Raw genomic sequence first — 20,964 nt, forward strand, 5'->3', positions numbered from 1 at the left:
GCTGTGGGATGCAGTGGGATGCTGTGGGATGCTGTGGGATGCTGTGGGATGCTGTTGGATGCAGTGGGATGCAGTGGGATGCAGTGGGATGCTGTGGGATGCTGTTGGATGCAGTGGGATGCTGTGGGATGCAGTGGGATGCAGTGGGATGCAGTGGGATGCTGTGGGATGCTGTGGGATGCAGTAGGGCGAACCCCTGGTAGGAGGAGCTCACCAGAGGGCTCAAGGTGCAGTGCAGCCACTCATCTTCAGGCACAGCCTGGCAGAAGGGTTGTGCTCTCTCTGTTCAGTGTGTAAGGAGATGGTTCTCCAGAACAGGGATTAAGGAGCAGAGGAAGTACAGCTGGTAACTGTGGCATGCTGATGTGGCAGCAGTTAGTGTCTTACCTTACTGGGCAAAACCTTGGGACTACCTACGGGTGGAACACAGCCAGCTAAACACAACAAAATACCCATCAAACAGATCTCCTAGAGCCAAACATGAATGGGAGTATGGAGCAACACTCTTCTTTTGCCTGGTCCCAGAACCACCTGCAGCTGGTGCAGCTCATGCTGGGCCTTAGGATGATGCCTACGCAGTGGCTAGAAAAGAAGATGTAGATGGGAAAGTCCATGTTGTTCAGGTTTTGGCAGGGACAACGGAGCAGGAACAGCACTGCTAAGTTCCCATCAGAACAGCAGACACGATCCTGCTCACCCACATTTAGGAGGAACCAGCATAGCAGCAGGAAACTAATGGCAGGATACTCAAGGAGAAAGAACAAGGGGCTTTATAAGGCTTCCAGACAAATCTGGAGAGAGATGTTGCTCAGTGCAAAATGGAAAGGGAGAGAAACAGAAGGGAAGAAAGAACAAAGCAAAGTGCCTGAGAACAAATGGCCATAGCTGAACCACAGGCACGTCTGGGCTCAACTCAGAGGAGCAAGCAGCAGCAAATACTAGGATAAAGTTTGATAAACATTTTTAAATGAGTACAGAGCAGCGTCAGCAAAAGCAAGGATAGATCCTGGAAGCCAGAAAAACACCTTTACGAGATACGTGTCAAGATCTATCCAGAATCTTCCCTTTTAAAGAAAAGCCAAATTCTGCGGAGACTCTCGCATATTGGAAAGATACCCAACTATCAGCAAGTGGGTCACTTAATGAGCAGACAAGAAAACAGCATTAAAAACCCCACAGGGTAGTGAGTAGGGAGGATCAGCTCTCTGCTCCTAGCCATGAGCTGCCAGCTCTGGCCGGGTCCAACATGGCTCCCGGGCTGGAGAGGCTGGGATGTGCCCCGCACAGCCGATGCCATTCAGATCCTAAATCAAGCTCCAAGCCAAAGCCCGTGTTCTATTAGTGATCCTTTCTGCTCCAAGAAAGGGAGCTGCAGACCACCACGAGCCCAGCAAAGCTTCCCCACAGCAAGCTGACAGCACCTCGCTGCAGGCAGCAGAGGACACATCTGCACCCGCTCCACCGAGGCACGGGAGACCCAGGTTCCTTCGTTGCAGAGTTTCTCCAAATATGATCCTATTATAAAAACTTAGACAGGAATGCATTTCCTTTCAGTATTTTTCTTTACAAAGAGAAATTTCCTGTGCCCTGAATCTGGTACCAAAACTGGAGAAGATGGTAAACGAAATCTTTTCCAGTTCTCAATAGCTGCGGTTACATTTCAAAACCATATAAACCACAAGGCTTATATTTTTGAGTTAGAAAAGTGTCTTTGAGGAAAGCCATAAACTACTTTCTCTTCATTCTCTCCTTTTCCTTTGTGCACAGCTCGCTCAGACCTGCTGTGATCACAACAGAAGTGGTGCCCGCAGGCTGCTGAGGTAAAAGCAGTGGTTTTGCCATTGCGTCCTTGCAAAATTCTGCCGCATTATTCACCGATTCTGCTGAAATGCCCTGGCAGGAGAAACCCTCCTTTGTGACTGAGGCTGTTGGTGCGTCTCCAGTAGGGAAAGTGAGACATCGAACCCCAGAGGAGGAATTTACCAATGAAAAATCTCTCAACACTTTTTCTTTGTGTCAAAAGCCACTGAACGCCCCGCGGCCTGAGACCTGGGAGAATTGCAGAATTAAAAGACACAGAATGCAATAAGAAAAAAGAAAATCAAAAAGGAAAAGAAAAAATAAAGAAGGAAAAGGAAAAGGAGATAATGTGACTGAAATGCAAGAGCACATCAAGCAGTCAACTACAGCCAGCACCCCTGGACAGAAAAGGTCAGATGGTGAGACAGCTTAAAACTTCTCTAGGCAGCCAGCTTACATCTCTGCCTTCCAAATTAACTTATTACATTTAATGGAATAGACAACAAAACATGCAAAATAGTTCCCACACTAAAGAATCAGTAAATTTTTACTATACAGAACGTGCTGATTTTGAGTCCTTCCAATCAGTGCCTGAAATCTGCCTTCTGTAAAACCTCCTGCCAACCTGAACAAGCATTTGAGATACTCTTCAGAAGGGAAAACAAAGCTCCTAAGCCGTTCCATGTCAGCAAAGTGTCCTTTTGCACTGGAGAATTAAAACCTGGAGGCATGCAGGCGATCTGTGAGTGGGGATGGTGGGGAGCAGCTCCACTCTGCAGCCAGCAGCCCCAGCCCGGCAGCAGCACTGTGCAATTTAAATGCCATGATTACATCTGAAAACGAACAAACACTACATTATGTGGACTAAGAATCAATCAAGGTCTCTCACAAAAACCTACTTTGCTGAATTTTTGTTCTGAATCGCGTGTGCAGCTCACACCGAGCGCACGCTACGTTTGTAGAAGAGAAGGCCGACCCGGAATGGGAATATCCCTTTGATGAAGCACAAAGTGAAAAGATACGCTCTCTGTGACACATTTTCAATCTCTAAGAACCAGCTGACTTAGCTGAAAAGAAATGAAATTGTTGTTTTCCATAGGAAATCACAGATTTTTACACCTACGTGTTTTTGTCCCTGCTTTTAATCAATGCACACAACATAAACCTTCCAATCCAGTTCACATATTTTTGAGCTTGAGGAAATGGTTCCAGATATAATGGTTCCCTTTCCACTGCAAAATGGCAGTATTTAAAATAGACCAAAACAGTTTTAGAATATACAAGTACCATGGCAGATATTAGCTGGTGGGGCGTGGGAGTGCTCTTCTCCTTCTGTAGGAGACTTTTTCAGTGATTTGTTCTCACTTGGACTTATCACAGGATATGGGATGGGGAGAGATACTAAACGTGCTGCGTAACCAGCAGCAAGGGTAAAGATATACAGCTGGAACTTACATTCACCAGTCAGAGCTGATGTGGTCACCTGAAAGGGGAAAATGAAAAGGGGAATGGAGAAAAGGAAAAAGAGAAAGGAAGAAAGAGGAAAGGGGGAAAGGGGAGAGAGGAAAGGAGAGAAGACGGAGGGGAAAGGGGAAAAGGGAAAAAAAGGGAAAAAGGAAAAGGGGAAGGGGAGAAACGGAAAAGGGGAGAGGGGAAAGGGAAAAAGAGAAAGTGGAAAGGGGAAAAGATATGAAAGGAGAAAGAGATAGGGAAGGAAAAAGGGAAAAGAAAATACGAAGATGAAAAAAGCCAGGATGATATTACTGCAACACTGCCTGGTCCAAGCACAGCATCCCTGCCTTGCCTTTACGACACGTTCCATCCTCTGTCAGCAGTGTGAGGGAGAGATGAGGCTTCCAACACACCTAGGAATGGAATGGGGACATCTTCCCACAACGGTGAGAAATTCACACAAGAACCTCTCTGCCCAAAGCGCCCCTAGGAAGCGTGTTCCCAAGGGCTGGGAACCTGGGGCAGCTTCCTGCTTTTTACTGCTCCTTTTGGGGGAACTGCAGGACTCCAGCCCCTGGAACACCCAGCTTGGGCACAGCCTGGTGCTGGGGGGAGGCAGCCCAGCTCTGTGCTGTCAGAGCACTGGGCAGTGAGGGGCTCAGCCACTGGCAGCACCTGGCCCTGTATGGACAGACCGACCTCAGCAGGTGCCCCACCCCAAGCAGTGGGTTTGTCAGTGCTGCTGAGCCATCCGCTTTGCACCAAACTGTTTTCCATCTCTTGTTGAGAACACGTATTCTAAATGACTTCTAATGGCAAGCTATAATTTGCCCTGTATTTTTCCAAGCTGTGCCAAGGACTGTACCTCCTTCTTCATCCACAATGAAAGGAAACCTCTGCTTCCATTGCAGTCACACTGGTATGAGAGCACAGCTGAGACAAGCTCTATTTTCTACAAACCCAAGGCCTATCAGTGATAGATGGACTGTTGGACTGGATCATCCTGGAGGTCTTTTCCAACTTTGGTGATTCTATGATTCTACGATTTTATTTGTCTTTCCAACCTCACTGATTCTATGATTCTATGTGCAAACAGCCACGTGTTGGGATCAAGCACGAGATGAGGAACAGGGTAGGGTCCAGGGAGTGCATGAGCTCTGAAATAATGAGGAATGATGCTCATTAATGCAATGAGCATCAACCCATGCAATGAAGGGTGTTTGTTGATGTGTTACAGTGTGTTTGTTCCTGGGAGCTGGCTATGGGGTTTGATGGCCCTATGATGTTTGTGGGGGGGCTGTGGCACGGTGTTGGGGTGGTGGTGGCAGACATGTAGGGCAAGCAGTGAGTCTGCAGTGAGTCTGAGCCTGTTGCAGGCAGCTTAAATGCTTGGGGACACAGTGCAATGGGAATGGTGCTAATAGGCTGATGGTTGGACTTGATCTTAGAGGTCTTTTCCAACCTTCATGGTTCTGTGGTTTTTCACTGTTCTCATTCAGTTCAGCTTTCGGATATAAAAGTCACAAAGGGTTTTGCCCAATAGACACCATATTGTATGAAGGAAGTTCTTAATGCAGATGGGGAGAGGGAAATAGAGCTGTTGTTTCTCCAGTACAAACTCCTCACAAAGAATGATAAATCAAACAACCCAGCAAGCAATCAAAACTGGCAGAGCTCCGAAGCCATGCTAGCAGAGCCGGTTCCAAAGCAGGGCAGTGCCACTGCACAAGGGCCACATCTGCCCTCTTCCTGAAGCAGACGATGCTGCAGTGAGGCCGGGCTCCCCAGCTGAAGCTGCCCTACCTGCCCTGCCTGGAACAGCAGCCTCCATCACGAGGCAGCGCCGAATCCCCAGCAGCACTGCCCACACCATCTCCCACTCAGATCTGCAAGTTCCGCTGAGTTTGGAGAGCTGACAGTGCCTGGTACCAGGGGAGCTTCCAGCCTGCCCTTCCCCTCCCCTGCACATTGCTTTGAAATATATCTATGCATTATCTTGTGGGCAAGGGAGGTTTTGCAGAAGATCACCCACTCAGATGCACCTGCACCAAAGGATTCAAAGGGTTTTCAAATCTTTCTCGGGGCAGAGGCTCTAGCTTAGCAGAAACAGCTATTTCCAGGAACGAGAGCAGATCCAAGAGCACTGTGACTAAGGGATAACCATGCGGTGATTCATCAGACTCCCACTGGCTGCCATCTCTGGATTCGCACTCAGAATGGAAGTGCCTCAGAGCTCTTTGCTCACAGGGAAAGGCTGCACTGTGCCTGCAGAGGGGCAGAGCAGCACTCCGGCATCCCGATCGATTTCAGTGTTAATTATATCCCACCACTGAATTCTCCAGTGCAAAATTTACAAGAGGATCAGATGTCACGAAACTATTTCATTTCAGAAGCAATAAATTGCGCTGTTTTAGCACAATTTCCAGAGCTCCCAAACTCACTCAGCACGCCCAGCCACCATTCCTTAAATGCTTCTCCCGCAAAAGACAAATACGCTTTTAAAATGTGTTGGTTTAGCTGAATTCAAACAATAAGGCAATGAGGTCCTTCCCAACAAGGTACGTTTGGCTCGCTCCACTCTCAAGCTCAGTTTCCAGCTCCAGCTATGGCTTTCTGACCAACAGGGCTTTGAATGCACCACACAGAAGGCTTCAGATCTTGGAAGGGAAGCAACCACACGCAGCTCCCACAGTCCTAAAAACTGCACACCCCACACAGCTCCCCTGTAATTTTAGCATTGAAGATTTAAACCCTTGGGAGGTCTCTGAAACTAGCTCAACAGAGGAGAATTTTCCCCAGTATCTCCACAAACGCTCATCACAAACCAGCTGAGCATTCAAAGCGATGTCACGTTTCCCATATGGCTCTCCTGGAAGAAAGCTGGAATTTCTCAGGTGCCATTAGTGAGTCCCCCTCTTCTTGGGGTCGCTGGGATAAGCCCCACCTCGGTCTTTGCTGCTGCCAGCATCATTGTGGAAAAGTCATCATTAAGAGATGAAACAGGAATGTGGTCGCCGGAGGAGCTGCACAGGCAGAACACCCTCAGAGAGAGCAACTTGCATGTTGGAGAGAAGAAAAAGGGAAATGAAGAATAACGAGTTGAGTAAAAGTTATTAAATGCAATACAAGTTTTTTCTAGAAGAAGAATCCATTCTTTCTCAATGGCAGTAAAAGTCATTCTTTCACTGAAGGCAGAAAAGATTGCTTCCATTCTGAGAAATGTGAGTTATGAAAACATCATAGGAAACCTCACGATTTTGCTAATACAGGCTCTATTTCTCAGTGAGTCAGAAGTTCACATTCTTCTAATGCAACCTCCCAACTGAAAACAATCCCCACACTTCAAGCAGAAGAATAATAAAGCACACATATGCTTCTTATAAAGCAATTCTTACAAATAACCATGGCTTTTGTTTTCATAATGGCTAAAATTCATCATTACCCCCCCAAAAGTGCAGATCAAACAAAATGCACTCTCATTAAAATAAAAGGCTCGCTTGCCCAAGCTGAACAGCCAGCTATGTTTTCCTCTTACTTCATTTGTGCTTTTTGTCAATGAGAAGGGCAGCCTGCTCACCAGCACCCGCTTTGGGCAGTGCCCCCCATCCCCATCCCAAACCAGACCACAGCTGGGCACCGTCCTCCACGTGCTGCAGTGCCACCTGAGCAGCAGCGACGTGCAGGCACTGCACTGCATGCAGCACATGAGCTGAAGGTGCCCAGCACAGCATCTCAGCCATCAGCTCACACACAGACCTGCTCCCAGCTCCCAGCACACAGCTCTTACACTGCCTCATTTTGCTTTCCACACTGCCTCATTCTGCATGGGAGAGTGCATCGCCTTTCATGAGAGTGGCAATGCTAAGAGGAATGCTTTCTAGGCAGGTAATGAAATCCAAATTAATGAAAGCCTAAAAATACTGCAAGTGTTAATCTCGTGCAGTTGGCAATGCTTCCCTCATCTGTTACGTGGGCTATGACCTCAGTATCAAGGGTTATTAGGCACAAAGATAGCAAAACTGACCCTGGCCCAGGAGAATGCAGAGCTGCTGGGGCACACGCAGGATGGAGGCACTCCCTCATCCCATTTGGATTCTTTTCTCCTTATTGGAAGAAGAAAACAAATACTGCCCAGGATAACAGGGAGGGATTCTTCCACCTCCTCATTTTTTGGCTAGTCAGTGTCTGCTGGAGCAGCAGCAGACGGAATGACAATTTAGGAAGGAAGCACTGGAGGCAAAGCGCTATCATCAAGCTAAAAAAGTAACATTTTTTCATTTCCAGACATATCTGGAAATCCCCAAGTTCTAAACCTAATCACCCCAAGAGCCTTTAAGCATCTCTTCCAAATCCGTTTCCATGAAAAAAACAACACAACTGTTAATACCAAGAAACACCAGTACAAGTTTTGAAGCCCTCACGTTTTCTTTTTAAAGCAGTAACCTCCATTCTGCCGCAGGCTGCCATTTTCAGTTGTGAAGGCTAACACTAAGGAAGCTGTTAATCGTTTTAATTACTGACAGATACTCTTTTTATGGTCCAGGAGAGCTAAGAAACACTTGTGCCTGCTGCTCAGCTCGGCCTGCCCTTAAAGAAGGGACTGGTGAGTTACACACCGACCAGCTGATGAAAGGCTCACCATGAGCAGCTACGTGTGTGTGCAGCCCAGAAGGCCAACCAGGTCTGGTGGGAGATGTCCCTGCCTACAGCAGGGGGTGGAAATAGATGATTTTAGAGCTTTCTTCCAACCCAACCCATTCTATGTTCTGTGATTCCATGGCTCGTGCAGCCAAGACAAGCAAGCAAGCCGATGAACCACGTTTTCCAACCAAAACCATTACCTACAGCACATCAGGTCATCTCTGAGATTAAACGAGGATGCTGCCATAATGATACTCTTTAGCTTCAAGAGGTTTAGGTAAAGGCAAATGAGCCTGGAAGAGGCACATCCATGGACACGGGATGATGAGTCACTACCCCTCAACTGCGTGTTCCCAGTCCTTTGTATGGAGGCTTTTCCTGGGAAAACCAGCACAGCTCGATGACTCGCTGATGAACTGCTGGTTCAATCTGAAGTGAAAATCAATGACCCATAGCCAGTATTTAAGATCCATGACAAAATCTGTTTTCATCACTGGCTGGACAATGCGATCACCCCAAACAATCTACCAGTTACACCTGAGAGACCCAACCCGAGCCAGAAGAGCACATCAGCTTTTACACCAGCATTTCAGAAGCATATTGAAACAGAGAGGCACTTTGTTGATGCCTGTTACTAACTGAAACTATTTAGATCACCGAAAAAAAGTAATTGGTTTTAAGGAAGCTTTGCTCTAAAAGCATCCCAAGGAGATTTGTTTTTAAAAATAGAAATAGACAGTTTGGCGTGTTGGGAGCTGATGTTAGCAAAGTTCTTAGGTTGTGTGGTTAATGCACAGGTAGAAATACTCGGTGCACTTTTGCTGCCCTAACACAAAGACTCAGCTCTTAACTGAAAAAGTCAGTGTGTTTGAATCTACCCCAGCCAAATGGCATCGACCTACTTCAGCTAGAGCTTTAAACCTAAACACCTTGAGGCTTAGGAATTTAAGAACACATCACATTTTGCCAGTTATTGCTTTTATTGTATCTGAATCTCACAGCTTTTCAATATCAGTACAGTGGTTCCTCTTCAACACTCCATCCAGCACACATTGCAACACAAACCTTCCCCATGAATTGAAAAATGAAACAAACTGAAGAAAAGCTTAAATCTGCAACAGATCCTAATGTCTTCTCCCCAAGTGCACGTGTACTGCTACCTTTAACAAACCTGCTGAGAGGAAAAGATACAGAAAAGCAAAACAAATGTCTCTCCAGTTTTTACCTTCAATCAATTTGTTTAGATGCACGAGAATTCTGTACGATGCTTCAGCCCTCACTGACTCCCACATCTGCACGCTGAACACCTTCTGGGAGCTTCACCTTGCTCCATGCTGCTTTCAGACCTCACAACTGCCCCTGATCCAAAGCCGGTGCCTGGAGAGAGGCCGGAAAGCAGCAGCACAGGGACAGGAACCTGAGGGCTCTGGGGACAGCAAGGTGAGTGTGAGCAGCTGTGTGCCCTGGAGCCCAAAGGGCCAAATGAGCCCAGGGTTGCCTCACCTCGAGCACTGTGTGCAGCTCTGAGTGCTGGACATCAGAAGGACATGAAGCCATCGGAGGGACTCCGAAGGAGAGCCGCAGACGTGGGGAAGGGTCTGGAGGGCAGCAGCAGAGGTTCTTTGGCTTGTTTGAGCCTGAATTTGGGCGGCCCTGTGTGGAAACGGGTTGGACTGGGTGATCCCTGTGGGTCCCAACTGAAGATATGTTATGATTCTGTTGTTCTGTGATTCCAGACCAGCGGGTCCCAGCTCTGCCCTCCCCTCAGGCTGTGTTTCTCCAGGCAAAAGCCCAGGCACCAGCACTGTGCTCTTCCAGCCCTGCCTGGCTGTTGGGGATGAGCTGTGATCAGCAGCTGCATGGGTTAGGAGTGGGCATCTGCAATCCAGGCTCCAGATTTGCTTTAGATACTAATTTGAAATAGCTTTTTAACTTTCCTTCACATTAAATATCATGTAATTAAATTGGAGGAGGAGAAGACATGTTTGTCCAGGCTGAATCAGGCTCTCTGTATGCAGAATGCAATTAATCTTTCGCTTATTCTGAAGAAAATAATGGTAAAAGTACTTCCTCTTCTAGCTAATTAGATCTCGAGGTGTTACATTAGAACACCTCCAGCACTAACAGTTACTGCCAGAAAAGCAAAGACACTTCAGATAATGTGTTCTTCAAGTGCACATTTGTTCCCTTTGCTGCTTTCAGAAGTGTCACCCTAAGGTGCCAGGCACTCTTCCCATTTCCCTGGAAGGCTCCCGTGCTGTGGGATCTGTGCCCTCCATGCACCAAACTCTCCTCTGTGAGACTGCCAGACGCATTTCAGTAACCCAGAGCTGCTCTTCAGTTTGCAGTGTTTCTAACAATAGGTACAAGGCAGAGCAAAAGACATCGTGGCTACTTAAAAGTAGGGATGGGCATTCATCTGCAAAATTTCTAAGTGCTCCCTCTTCAGTAAAAATAAAATCATTGAGAGGTCCCAATATATACAGCTTGCAAAGCTGCAGCTCTTGGGAGGTTAAGTAGAAAAGAAAGGATACCTGACAGCTACCACCAGCGTGTTTGAAGAGATCTGCTGGTTTCCATGGTAAATGGGGAGGGCAGCGTGACTGCCTGGTTACAATGATGACTGACGCACATCTCAAACAATCGTTCTCTTCCTGTTCGTATGACATAAGAAAAACAGGATGCTGAGAGGTGTTTATCTGAATGCACAAGATAAGCACGCTCACAGACATTTCTAAAAGTATAAGATTTAACTAACTAGATGCTAAAGATTTTCTATGGGGAAAAAAAATCCAAATGCTGAACTGCTGAATGTGATTAAATTATGCATGGAAAGATCCTTTCCCTCCTAACCCTCAGGAAACAGTGAAGGAGCTGTTATATGAGCCCTGCATACCAATGGAAAGTCTTTTTAGGGCGAGATACTGAGTTACACTGCTGAATCAAAACTGAGAAAAACAGCTTAGTCTGCAATGTCCTCCAGCTTCCAAAGGTCTGTGCTCACTGCAGACACTGCTGATGGTGGGGCACTGTCAAGCGGGGCACTGTGAGGTGCTGCTGCTACCCAGGGAAGCCAGGCTGGACTATAAAGCAATCTGTGGCTCTGGGCACTATTTTGAAGGATTTCTCAGGCCCATGGGCTTTCAATCCACCTACACAACCATCACAGGTACTACGGAGCATTTCAGAAGTCCATCAGTGCCTTAGCCTGTCTTATTGCCATTCCAAGAGTTCAGGAACTTACACATCAGAATGGCAGAGCAGAGCACGGCGCTGCAGGCACTGCTGCCCACTAATGAGGACAAGCTGGTACAGCCAAGTAACACGCTGCAGCCCGTGGCATAAAACAAGAGCATGTCCAAAACACACAGTGATGTCCCACAGCAGGCTCTGGAGCAGACAGGTTCTGGTCATCACATCCATGCTCTAGTCACCTGCACGCATGGGCAACACGCTGGGCTAGAAGCCTGCAGCTCCAGGGCAAATGAATAACACCGAAACCAAGAACGGATTGAGCAATACTGGGTCACCAAGTGTCAGCCCACAGTTTGTTTAACACCATTCCTCTTCAGCTGGGAAAAGAGGAAAACTCCCAATGGGCAGTGAGAGAGGACGAGGTATACACAAACACAGATATGTTAGAAAAACCTACAAGAATTCCAGCCCAGAATGTTATTTGTCAGCTGCCATCTTGCTGTGGTATCACAAAGAATGGGGTGCTCAACAAGGAAGATGGAAGAGTTAAGTGAGCGGCTGGGAGTGGGACATCCCTCCGTGTTTTAGGAGACATTTGGCATATGTAAACCACTCAGAATCGTTTATATGGAGCCAAACAGAAACTTAGAGATGCACAGCTTGATCCAGCCTGACTTCCTGAGGGTTCATTCCTCTTAAGGAACTGCCATGACGAGAGTTCAAGTCTTCTCAGTCTTTAGCCTCACAGTAAAATTCATACTGCCAAATTTTTGGGTTAGAGGTGTCCAAGAATTAGCTGAAGCGGGGAAGTCCGACAGTCTTTCACACATTCATTTATTCGTAGCTTTGCCTATTTAAGATGCACATTTAATGTAAAATATATAATATTCATTAAGGCCTTTTGCATATTCCGTGGTAGAACCAAACTTACACTGCACTTCTCCGATCCTTCAAAAGCAGTCATGTCTTTGTACACTGTTAGAGACTGACACTAAAAATCTGCTTTTATCAACACTTTGCCTTACCCTGCATCAGCCCCCACAGACCTTCTGGAGCAAAAGAAAAATTATGATGCGATAAAGTATAAAAAATCTTCAAGTAAAAATGAGTACAATCACATTCTGAAGTGAAGGATGATAAATATATAGAGTGTAACAGTGAGCAGTGGGGAGGAGGAGGTAGACTGGGACAGCTCTCCAAGGAGACCACAATGCAGTTGGCCGGGGATTAACACAACCAAGTGCCTGCACATAAACACGACGACTCGATCTTGAAAAGAGATCACACAGTGTGAGATGTGACTGAACGTAATGCTTAGCTGCAATAGTTCTTTGTGCTCTTTAGAGCATCTTCCATCCAGGAGTTGCAACAGAATTTATGAGCCACGATGGCTTGTGGCTCGTCCAGGAGGGAAGGTGATGGCACTGAGCCCCTGGGAACACCAAAGCCAATGCATTAGGATGTCTGCACCGGCTTCCTTGGCAACGCAGAAACAACACCAAGCCCTACCTCAGCAACCTACCACGCTGTGCATGAGTTTGTGAGCGGCAGTCACCTAAAATATCTTCCAGTGGTTGATCTCTTCCACTGCTATTTCTTTAAAAGACATTTGAATACAGGTGTTTGAAACCTCCCTGCAAGACTTTCAGGCAGCCAAGAATTTATGTCCCTACTAATATCCTTTACAGTGCATACTGTGATCACTTGAACACCCTCTTGCAAGGCCCACAACAGGCTGGAACTAGATGTTCTCCAAGGTCCTCTCCAACTGAAGCTATTCTCTGATGCTACCAAGACACAGCACACAGCAGCAGTGCTCAGTGAAGCAGCATCGCAATGACTGCCCAGAAATGTGTATTGCTTGGGAGACACTGAGCCCTCAGTGTTCGTATTCTTCCTCTTCTACCTTGAGCAGGTGTGTCAGCCTCCTTAGCCAGCTGCCCTTCAGGCCATACATTACCATTTACAGGGCTGGCAGATGCTGGGTTTCCCGCACACGCTCCCGGCTGCCCAGCTCCCAGTCCCCACGGAAGGCTCAGACCTGGGCAGGGGCCACAGGGGCTCCAAGCCCCCCAGCAGCCATGCCTGGAGCTGCCACACCTCTGTGTCTCCTCTTGCCCGCTGGGATTCCAGCTGCAGCAGCACCATCTCCTCACAGCTACCAAAAAAACAAAACCAGAAAGCACATCACAGTCAGGAATTCAATTCCATGACAAATCAGTTCTCTCTGAGAGCAGGAGAATTCCTTCAGGAAAAAACAGATGAGTTTGACTACCTGTGAGAAGACGCAGTGCAGAACACTTCTGTGTGAGAAAGCGGACTCCTACTTACTTTCATGTAAATGTTGTTTGCCCATTTGGTGCACATATTTAAGTCAGTATCAAAGGAACAGAATGGGAACCCAATCATTGTCTCTGGCTTGGCTGGCTTACAGATCAGCTCCCAGCCTTTAATTCTAGGAAGCGAGTGACCGCGAAGGCTGCTGACAACCAAAGGCCCCCTCCTGCAATCCCATGTGCTGTTTGTCTTGGAAGTAGCCAGGTTAACGCTGCCCCATTCAGCCTGCAAGGGAATGTGGGGCAGACAGAAAGACGGACAAAGACATACAGAGAGACACTGGAAAGCACTGAGGGACAAAGGCGGGCGGCGGGATGAAAGAGTGGAACGAAGGCAGGACCCAGCCAAGCCAAACAACGTTTTCCTTGAGTGATTACATCTGCCGGAGAGTCCCCAGCTTGCACTCTCCTTGCTGAGAAATTCCTTTAATTGTGTCTTGGACATTTTAAAAATCCCAAGAAAAGATCCACTGCAATCGTGAAAGCCCTGAACTGCATGAACTTTTGTTATGCTGAATACTGAGAGCTGGCTACATACTTGTTGCAGTAAAAGCTGAAATTTGCTTTGCAGAAGATTTTTCTGAGGTAGAACTCCGGAGAGTGAAAATTGATAATAAATCTTCATTTCTTTTTCACAAGAAAAAAACAAACAACCTTTGAAAAATTCTTCCCCCTCCCAGTGTCAGGGTAGCCAAGTAGAAAGAGCATCTGGAAGAAAATGAAAAAAGACACCTCCCCAAATTAGGCAAAATTAAGTGAGTTTACACAATCGGGTAAAGGGATGCTCTGCAGAGGCAAAGGCTCTGTTCTGATCTCCGGCATCGCTCCTGAAGGCAGCAGTGCCAGCAGCTCCTCACTGCATGCTGTGGGCTGGAAGTGCCCAGCAGCACACCAACCTCCGTGCCCGACAGCCACAGCTGGTTGGTTTTATGCATGGAAATCAGTACCTGCAAGCCCAAAAGTCAGCTTAATACTAAGTGCTAAGTCTATCAAAAGAACCACGATTCTGTCCCGATAGGAGCACTTCTGGGCTCACCTGAATCTCACCCACACCACGGCTCCAGCTCTCTCTTCTGCAGCAAACCTCCCTCACCTTCAAGCCCATTCTCCCACCATTAATTTGTCTTTTACCACTCAATGTAATAACTAGAAACACCAGAGGGTTGACAGACTCAAGTACCTCTTATTTCACCTCTAAATATATAAATACCTGCCTGCATCCAAAAACACAAGCATCTGCATCTCAGGCAACAATGATTCTATGATTCTAACAAGATACTTGCATTTACCAGATTTGACGGCCAGGAAAAGAAAGGAGTCATTGCAAGATGCTGCAAAGAACAAGGCTCAATGTTAAGACAATGGAAATCTCAGGGGTGGTGCAGCTGGCCCCGCAACCACGTTCCATTCTGCCATGGTGTGACACCACAAAGGTGAAAGTGTGTCCTGGGGCAACATCTAACAGCCACACAAAGGTGTGCTTTGGCATACACACATATCCCAAGTATTTTCAGTGTGTGTTTGCTCAAACCTCACCCAGCACACCTTGCATGAGCTGGTCCCATCCAGGCTGCTGGCAGAAAGACACAGCAGATAGTGGTACATGCTCCCCATTGAACTGCAGGGTAGGTAGATATCATGCTGAGGTTTGTGTTCTCTACCACGCAAAAGGTGTGGTGCAAAGTTCAGATAACCCAGACCCTGTCACAGTCAGCAGCTCCAAAAGCACAGCAGCACGTGGCCAGGCTGACACACTGCAGCACCGTCATCTGCCGCAGGAGCTGCAAGTGCTGTTGAAAGGATGCAAATGCACAGAGGTCAGGATCATCCAGGTTTATTTTCTAAACAGTATGTGTTAAACAACTTTAAAGCACTTGTAAATAGCACCTGCGTCCTTGAAGTAGGCAGCCTTCCCAGGCAGAAGCACCTCCAGCCCCGGGCTCTGCTCCTCTCCTTAGGAAGCACAGCCAGGATCATGCCCTTCAGAAACTCCAGCTCGATATCCACTGGACAACATTTCAGCAGTGAGGCTGAAGGGAGGTTCAACAGATAGAAATGCTAGAAGCTGTAAGGGAATGGACACCATTCAACCTACCATGCTGCTAGCCAAAAACATGGGAGGCAGGGAGCCTGACCTGAACCCGTGAGCCCAGGGACCCACAGCTTTCTGGCCCCTAACCTCTACCAGAGGGCAAGGGGAGCACACAGTTCGATGGGCAAGGCTGTATGAGAACATCAACTGCAATCATCTCAATCCTCAGAACTGGAAAGAGTTTCCTAAAAACAAGCGGTCTGTCAGGGACGAGGTTGGGTTTTTGTTTAATGCTTAGTTACCCACTAAGGCAAAAACAAGAGGCTATGTTCACTTCCAGTAACTGTCGACCAAAGTGGAAAAGGAGTATTTAACAATAAAGTGCAAGAGTCCATCATGAGTAATAGCAACCCATGTGCTTTTATGAAACAATAACACACCAACATAAAATAAATCAGTGCTTTTTAATTTAACAATGTAAATTACCCTCCCACCTGCTGTGAATCTTGCAAGGAGAAAGAGCAGGCTGCATATTTACCAAGCTGTCTATCCCTGTCTCAGTCTGTGCTGGCCTAATGCCCTGGGGTTAGACTGTAGGACTCTGTCATCTCTTGCACTCGTATGACCTAAGAAAGGGAATGTGGCCTTTTTCCCACAAGCCCAGAGTGAGAACATCATAAAAGCTGAACTTTAGCCCCCTTTTTGGGCAGGCAGCACAATAGCAAGGAGGATGCTGTTACTCCCTGGAGGCTCTGCTGCTGAAAAACATCACCAAGCTCAAGTAAAAGGTCAGTAGTTAGGATTGCATCGCTTGTTTTCTTCAGTTTTCCTCCTCCGTCAAAGGCAGTTAAACATTCCTTGCACACCCCCCTCCCTCCTTCTGAGAAATGCAGGAAGGAAGTGCTTGCAAAATAGTTTAATTTAAAAGAATGCACAATCACACACAGCAAACACGGCTTTAGTCTCGGAGCAGAACACTTCCATTGCCCCACGGTTCCCACTAAAACACAAACGAGTCCCCGCAGCGGCACGGCCATCCCTCCCTCCCTCCCCACATGAAGGGAGGCCACATTTTACTCCCAACCCCTTTAGTTAAGAGGCAGACACCTTGGGTGTGAAGATGTGCAGCTAAGTGCCACAGGCCCCTCTGCTCCTGCAGGTTCCTTACAACTTCCATCCAGTGACCCAGGGCTGTGGAGATGGACAAAGCGGGCGCAGAAAGCCCGGCAGCTCTCATCGTGCTGCAGTGGCAGCAGGTGGCAGGAGCAGGGATATAGTCCCTATAACTAATCACCTCTGATTCACCAGCACTGAGAAGTGCCCCTTTGATTTCACAGCACAGTTTTCTGCCAATGTTTGTTACTCGCACCTGGCTGTGTGGGCTGCTGGCTTTAATTGCATCTTTTGCCTCTCCTGAATGTATCTGAAAGGGGCAGAGTGGGAAGATGCAGCTCTTACACTTCACCCCTTTCTGCAAAGGGGAACGCAGACACCAGCAGGCAACCCAGGGAAAACTTCTTTGTTACCAATCACTTTATGCCCCATGACTCCGTGTCAATCTCAGCATAATTCTCTCAGTCACAATGGTACCTCTGGGCAAACAGCATTCGCCACCACAAGTCTGTTTCTTTGCCTCCTCAGAGGCATTCTGCAGCGAGGGTTTGCTTCCCTTGAGCCATGCTGGCCACCAGCACCCAAGTGGGCTTACGACCCTCTCCCTGCTCTCCTCTACCCTCCACGGCCATGATCTCTGGAAACAGGCACCCCGTCCCTCACAGCCCCTCTGAGCACAGCACCACTTTGGCTCGGTGGTTTGAGCAGATCCGATCGTGTTACTGCCGCCCCGCGTTCCTTGCATTGCTGAGCTAGCATGCGGTGGATTGATTTCAAGTTGGCCCTCCTGTACTTAAGAGGGACGCTGTCAGCCCCGTCTCGTTTTCTTTTAACCCGTTGCTGTTACAGGACACGGCTAGATGAGAAAGCTAAGAGACTGGTGAGTGTAGGAACTGAGCAGAACTGCACCCGCTGCTGCTGGAGGGGTCTTCTTCCTCCAAAGCGGACAGCCAGAGGTGGACTCACAATAAATTGCTTGCTACAAGGGCATTAAGAAATTTTGCATGCTGTCAGTGCGAACTCTTTCCCATGTCTAGTCAAACAGCTTCCGAAAGGGGAAGAATAATACTTCTATTAAACAGTTTGTGGATTTGACAGCCTCGTTTCCCTATCTGGGGACTTCACGTCTAAGACAGGATCCGAAGCTTTGGGTGTCCGTTTTTTCTTTTTTGCCTTTAAATGATGGTACAGCTTCAAACTGACAGCACCTTCTCTGAGCCTTAACTGGAGAGAAATCTGACTTTTCTTAGTTCCAGCCCTTTGCCCTGATGGGGAAGGGTTTCGTTTGCTTACTTCTGCCATTGTTTTTACAAACACAGCTATTACTGATCCTTACCACCTCCCCATGCCCAGCCCATTTTACCTCCTTTTTCATTTGGTGTTATCCATGCCCATTTTTAATAGACTTAAAAATAAATGTTAGCATTTCAGAGATTTCAAACAAGGATTGCACAGTGCTGTGGTCTCCCAAGACCTTACACAAGAAATAATTCCCATCCCACAGAGCATCTAAAGGCATGTAAGGAGCTTACTCCCCACCCACCCACTACAAGCCCAGACGAAGGACAACAAAAGAAAGAGTCAGAAGAAAGGGAATGGCACAGCCCCAGCAAACACATCTGGCTGCACAGAAAGGTGCTCCTGCAGCCAGCATGGAGCTGGGCTGGTTTCAGACTCATAAAGTTGTTAAGAATTACCCACAGTTTCTTACATAATAGAACCAACTGCACTGAAAGGTGTTACCATACAGCTATCACGTAAGTCAGTACACAGAGAGGAAGTCTCAAGGTGAGTTCTAGATTTACCATTAAGCTGGACTCTTGAGATGAATGTTACCTCAGCTCTCCAATGACATGGGGACACAAACAGGGAAATCTTGGAGGTGTACTAACACCATGATCATGTACCAGCTGCTGTGCTGAGCTGACACAGAGGAGTGGGCTCAGGCATGGAGTCCAATTCAACACAGGCAGCATCCATGTGGAGCAAGGAAGGCAGACACGCTTGCTTTGATGGCTGATAGCCTTCCTTTCCTTCAATCACAAGCTCAAACCAGTTCCCTTGCTGTTGGATACCAACTGTGGGAGGGAATTTTGGAGCACTTTACACCAAAGAGCAATTGGATGGTTTCAAGAACATCTACAGGAAGATGCGGGGTACATGGTAACACAGCCAGAGCTCTGACCATGTGCCTGCCCACCTCTAGAAGGACTAACCTAGGTGTTCAGCCTTACATACATCATTCAGACTAGATGTATACAGAAAACTGAACCTCAAATGTTGGAACTTTGCTTCCCAATCAAATTTAGACTCCAGATACTCTGTGACATCCAGTCATTCTGCAGGATTATACAGCTGCCTTGAGAGACGTTCCAGTGAATGTACCACCTCCTAACAGCTGATCTTTGCAGGCATAACTGCTGCTATCAGAAACAAAATGAAATTCCTAGCTCAAACTTGATAAGAATACTGAGCCCATACTGAAGAAAGAAAACCAAACAGTTGGCTAAGGGAATGGTTAAAAAAGGTCACAGAGCATACAGGTCTAAAAATAATACTTAAATATTGTAATGCAGCTTTTAAAGAAAACCAGTAATATGAGAAAAAGACCAAGATTCAGTTCAGAGTCCTTTTCTGAAGACAGGCAAGGAACTGTATTCAGCAGAGGTGATTCATTTAAAGGTGAGGTTTCCGCCTTATTTATTTCCTCCTGCAAAGCATCACAGACTAACTTTGCCTCATCACTGCCCTACCCTGCAGATCTGACAGAAATCTCTGCCTCCATAACGCCAGACAACACTCACTTCCTTCCCCTGCAGCCAGACACATCACCCAGGGGTGTTGTGGAACAGAGAGCATCCCTGCTCACCTCCTTGGCTTAAGGCTCCACAGTCTGCCAGCCCAGTAGCCTCTTTATCAAACATCAGCCCTTTTTAAATTTTTTTTTTCTCCTTTGTTAATCTTATTCTAAAGAAGAATTTTGGTTATTGTGATACTTCACTAGGAAAGGAAGGGAAGAAGCTCCTCAGCAGCCCGCTGTCAGCCAAAGCTTTACAGATCAAACAGGGCTGCGCACAAATTCCAGCGGTTTGCACTCACGTTGCCTCCAAAGTGTTTATGTGAGATGTGTGTTTTTCACCCTGCACTGCTGTGATCTGTGATTGTTTGGCTGGGCTGGGTGATGGATGGCGGAGAAGGTTGTGTCTGGAAATGTGCTCCGAAGTCGACAGGAAGCTGGGGAGGCCCTTGCCAGCACTTCCTTCCTCTATACAAGGGGAGGACAGAATGGGAAAAGCCTTGGCTGTCTCCTACCCTGAGAAAAGTGCTACCCTTCCAGCTGGATTACAGTAAAAATATTTTAATCTTTCACAAGATTATAATATCCTTCCTCTCTAACTATAGCTACATTGCTAGCAAGGCTTAGATAATGAAATGAATTGACAATGGAAGAATTAGGTGGCTACAGAAGCCTGGTGCTGGAAGCTGAGCACACAGACCCAAATGTAAAGATCCCTATTTTCAGCCAAGATATAAATCATCAGTTGATCAGACCTGGGTAACCCAGAACTTTGAGTAACAGGTAGTAAGCACTCCAATAGAAGGCTTGAAATACACTGAAGTAGTAGGCTGGCAGTGTGTCCCTACTGACAGCTTCATTCTAGTGCCTGTTTCTTAGAGAGCAGATCTAAACTCAAAACATCTATTATTTCTACCAAAATAATGTTGCAATAAGCAATCTATGAATATTTTGACTGGATGACCCACACCTCTCTCGTGAGCACCCAGAAAGTCTTGTGCTATGGAGTCTTCCCTTGAAGGCCTTTTTCCAAAGACTCTGCCTTAAGCCCTTCTGTGGATGACTCATGAATGTGCATGACATTCTGATGTGCAATCAAGATACATTCACAGCAGTAAAAGCACATCAGCGTTTAAAGAAGAGAGACTCTCTCTTCTTGTCCCCATGACCAGCAGGGCAGTGCAGAAATGAACAATGAAAGATCTCCTTTGCTTCCAAGCTACCAAAAGAATTGCTTAAAATATTTCCACTCTTGAATTCTCAGATTCAATTCCACAGACAAAATCTTTAGTGTTCAGAATTCCAAACTCAGCAATTTGCTCTGCTTACACACATATGGACAGTGACAGCAAAACTGTGGCAGAAGGGTGGCAACCATGAGGACAGCTCTCTTTGCTGTACCAGTAAGGGGATATTCTTACAATCCCTCCAGGTAGACATAGTCTGGATGGGTTTGCTTGAGCAAGACTAAATAAGAAGGAAGAAACCCTCTTGACCAAAGAAAAAAAAAAGGAAGAAAGGAAGAAAGGGAGAAAGGGAGAAATGGAGAAAGAGAGAGAGAGAGAGAGAGAGAGAGAGAAGAAAGAAAGAAAGAAAGA

The 20,964-nt window shown here is 46.9% G+C and overlaps 1 protein-coding gene across 22 annotated transcripts in view; it reads right to left on the reverse strand.

Moving 5' to 3' along the window:
• Positions 1-20,964, reverse strand: part of EXD3 (exonuclease 3'-5' domain containing 3) — a 245,838-nt gene that overhangs the window by 166,550 nt on the left and 58,324 nt on the right. For 2 of the 22 annotated variants that reach the window (XM_031556123.1, XM_031556122.1), the window contains exon 1: positions 14,714-14,796. The exons of 18 other annotated variants lie outside the window; for them this stretch is intronic. The gene's annotated coding sequence lies outside the window, so the exon portion shown is untranslated. Of the gene's footprint in view, positions 1-14,713; positions 14,797-20,964 lie in introns of those variants that run through there. 2 more of the 22 variants (XM_031556125.1, XM_031556124.1) reach the window with 1 other exon arrangement.

The sequence above is a fragment of the Meleagris gallopavo genome, chromosome 19, assembly GCF_000146605.3.
Source record: "Meleagris gallopavo isolate NT-WF06-2002-E0010 breed Aviagen turkey brand Nicholas breeding stock chromosome 19, Turkey_5.1, whole genome shotgun sequence".
Classification (NCBI taxonomy): domain Eukaryota; kingdom Metazoa; phylum Chordata; class Aves; order Galliformes; family Phasianidae; genus Meleagris; species Meleagris gallopavo.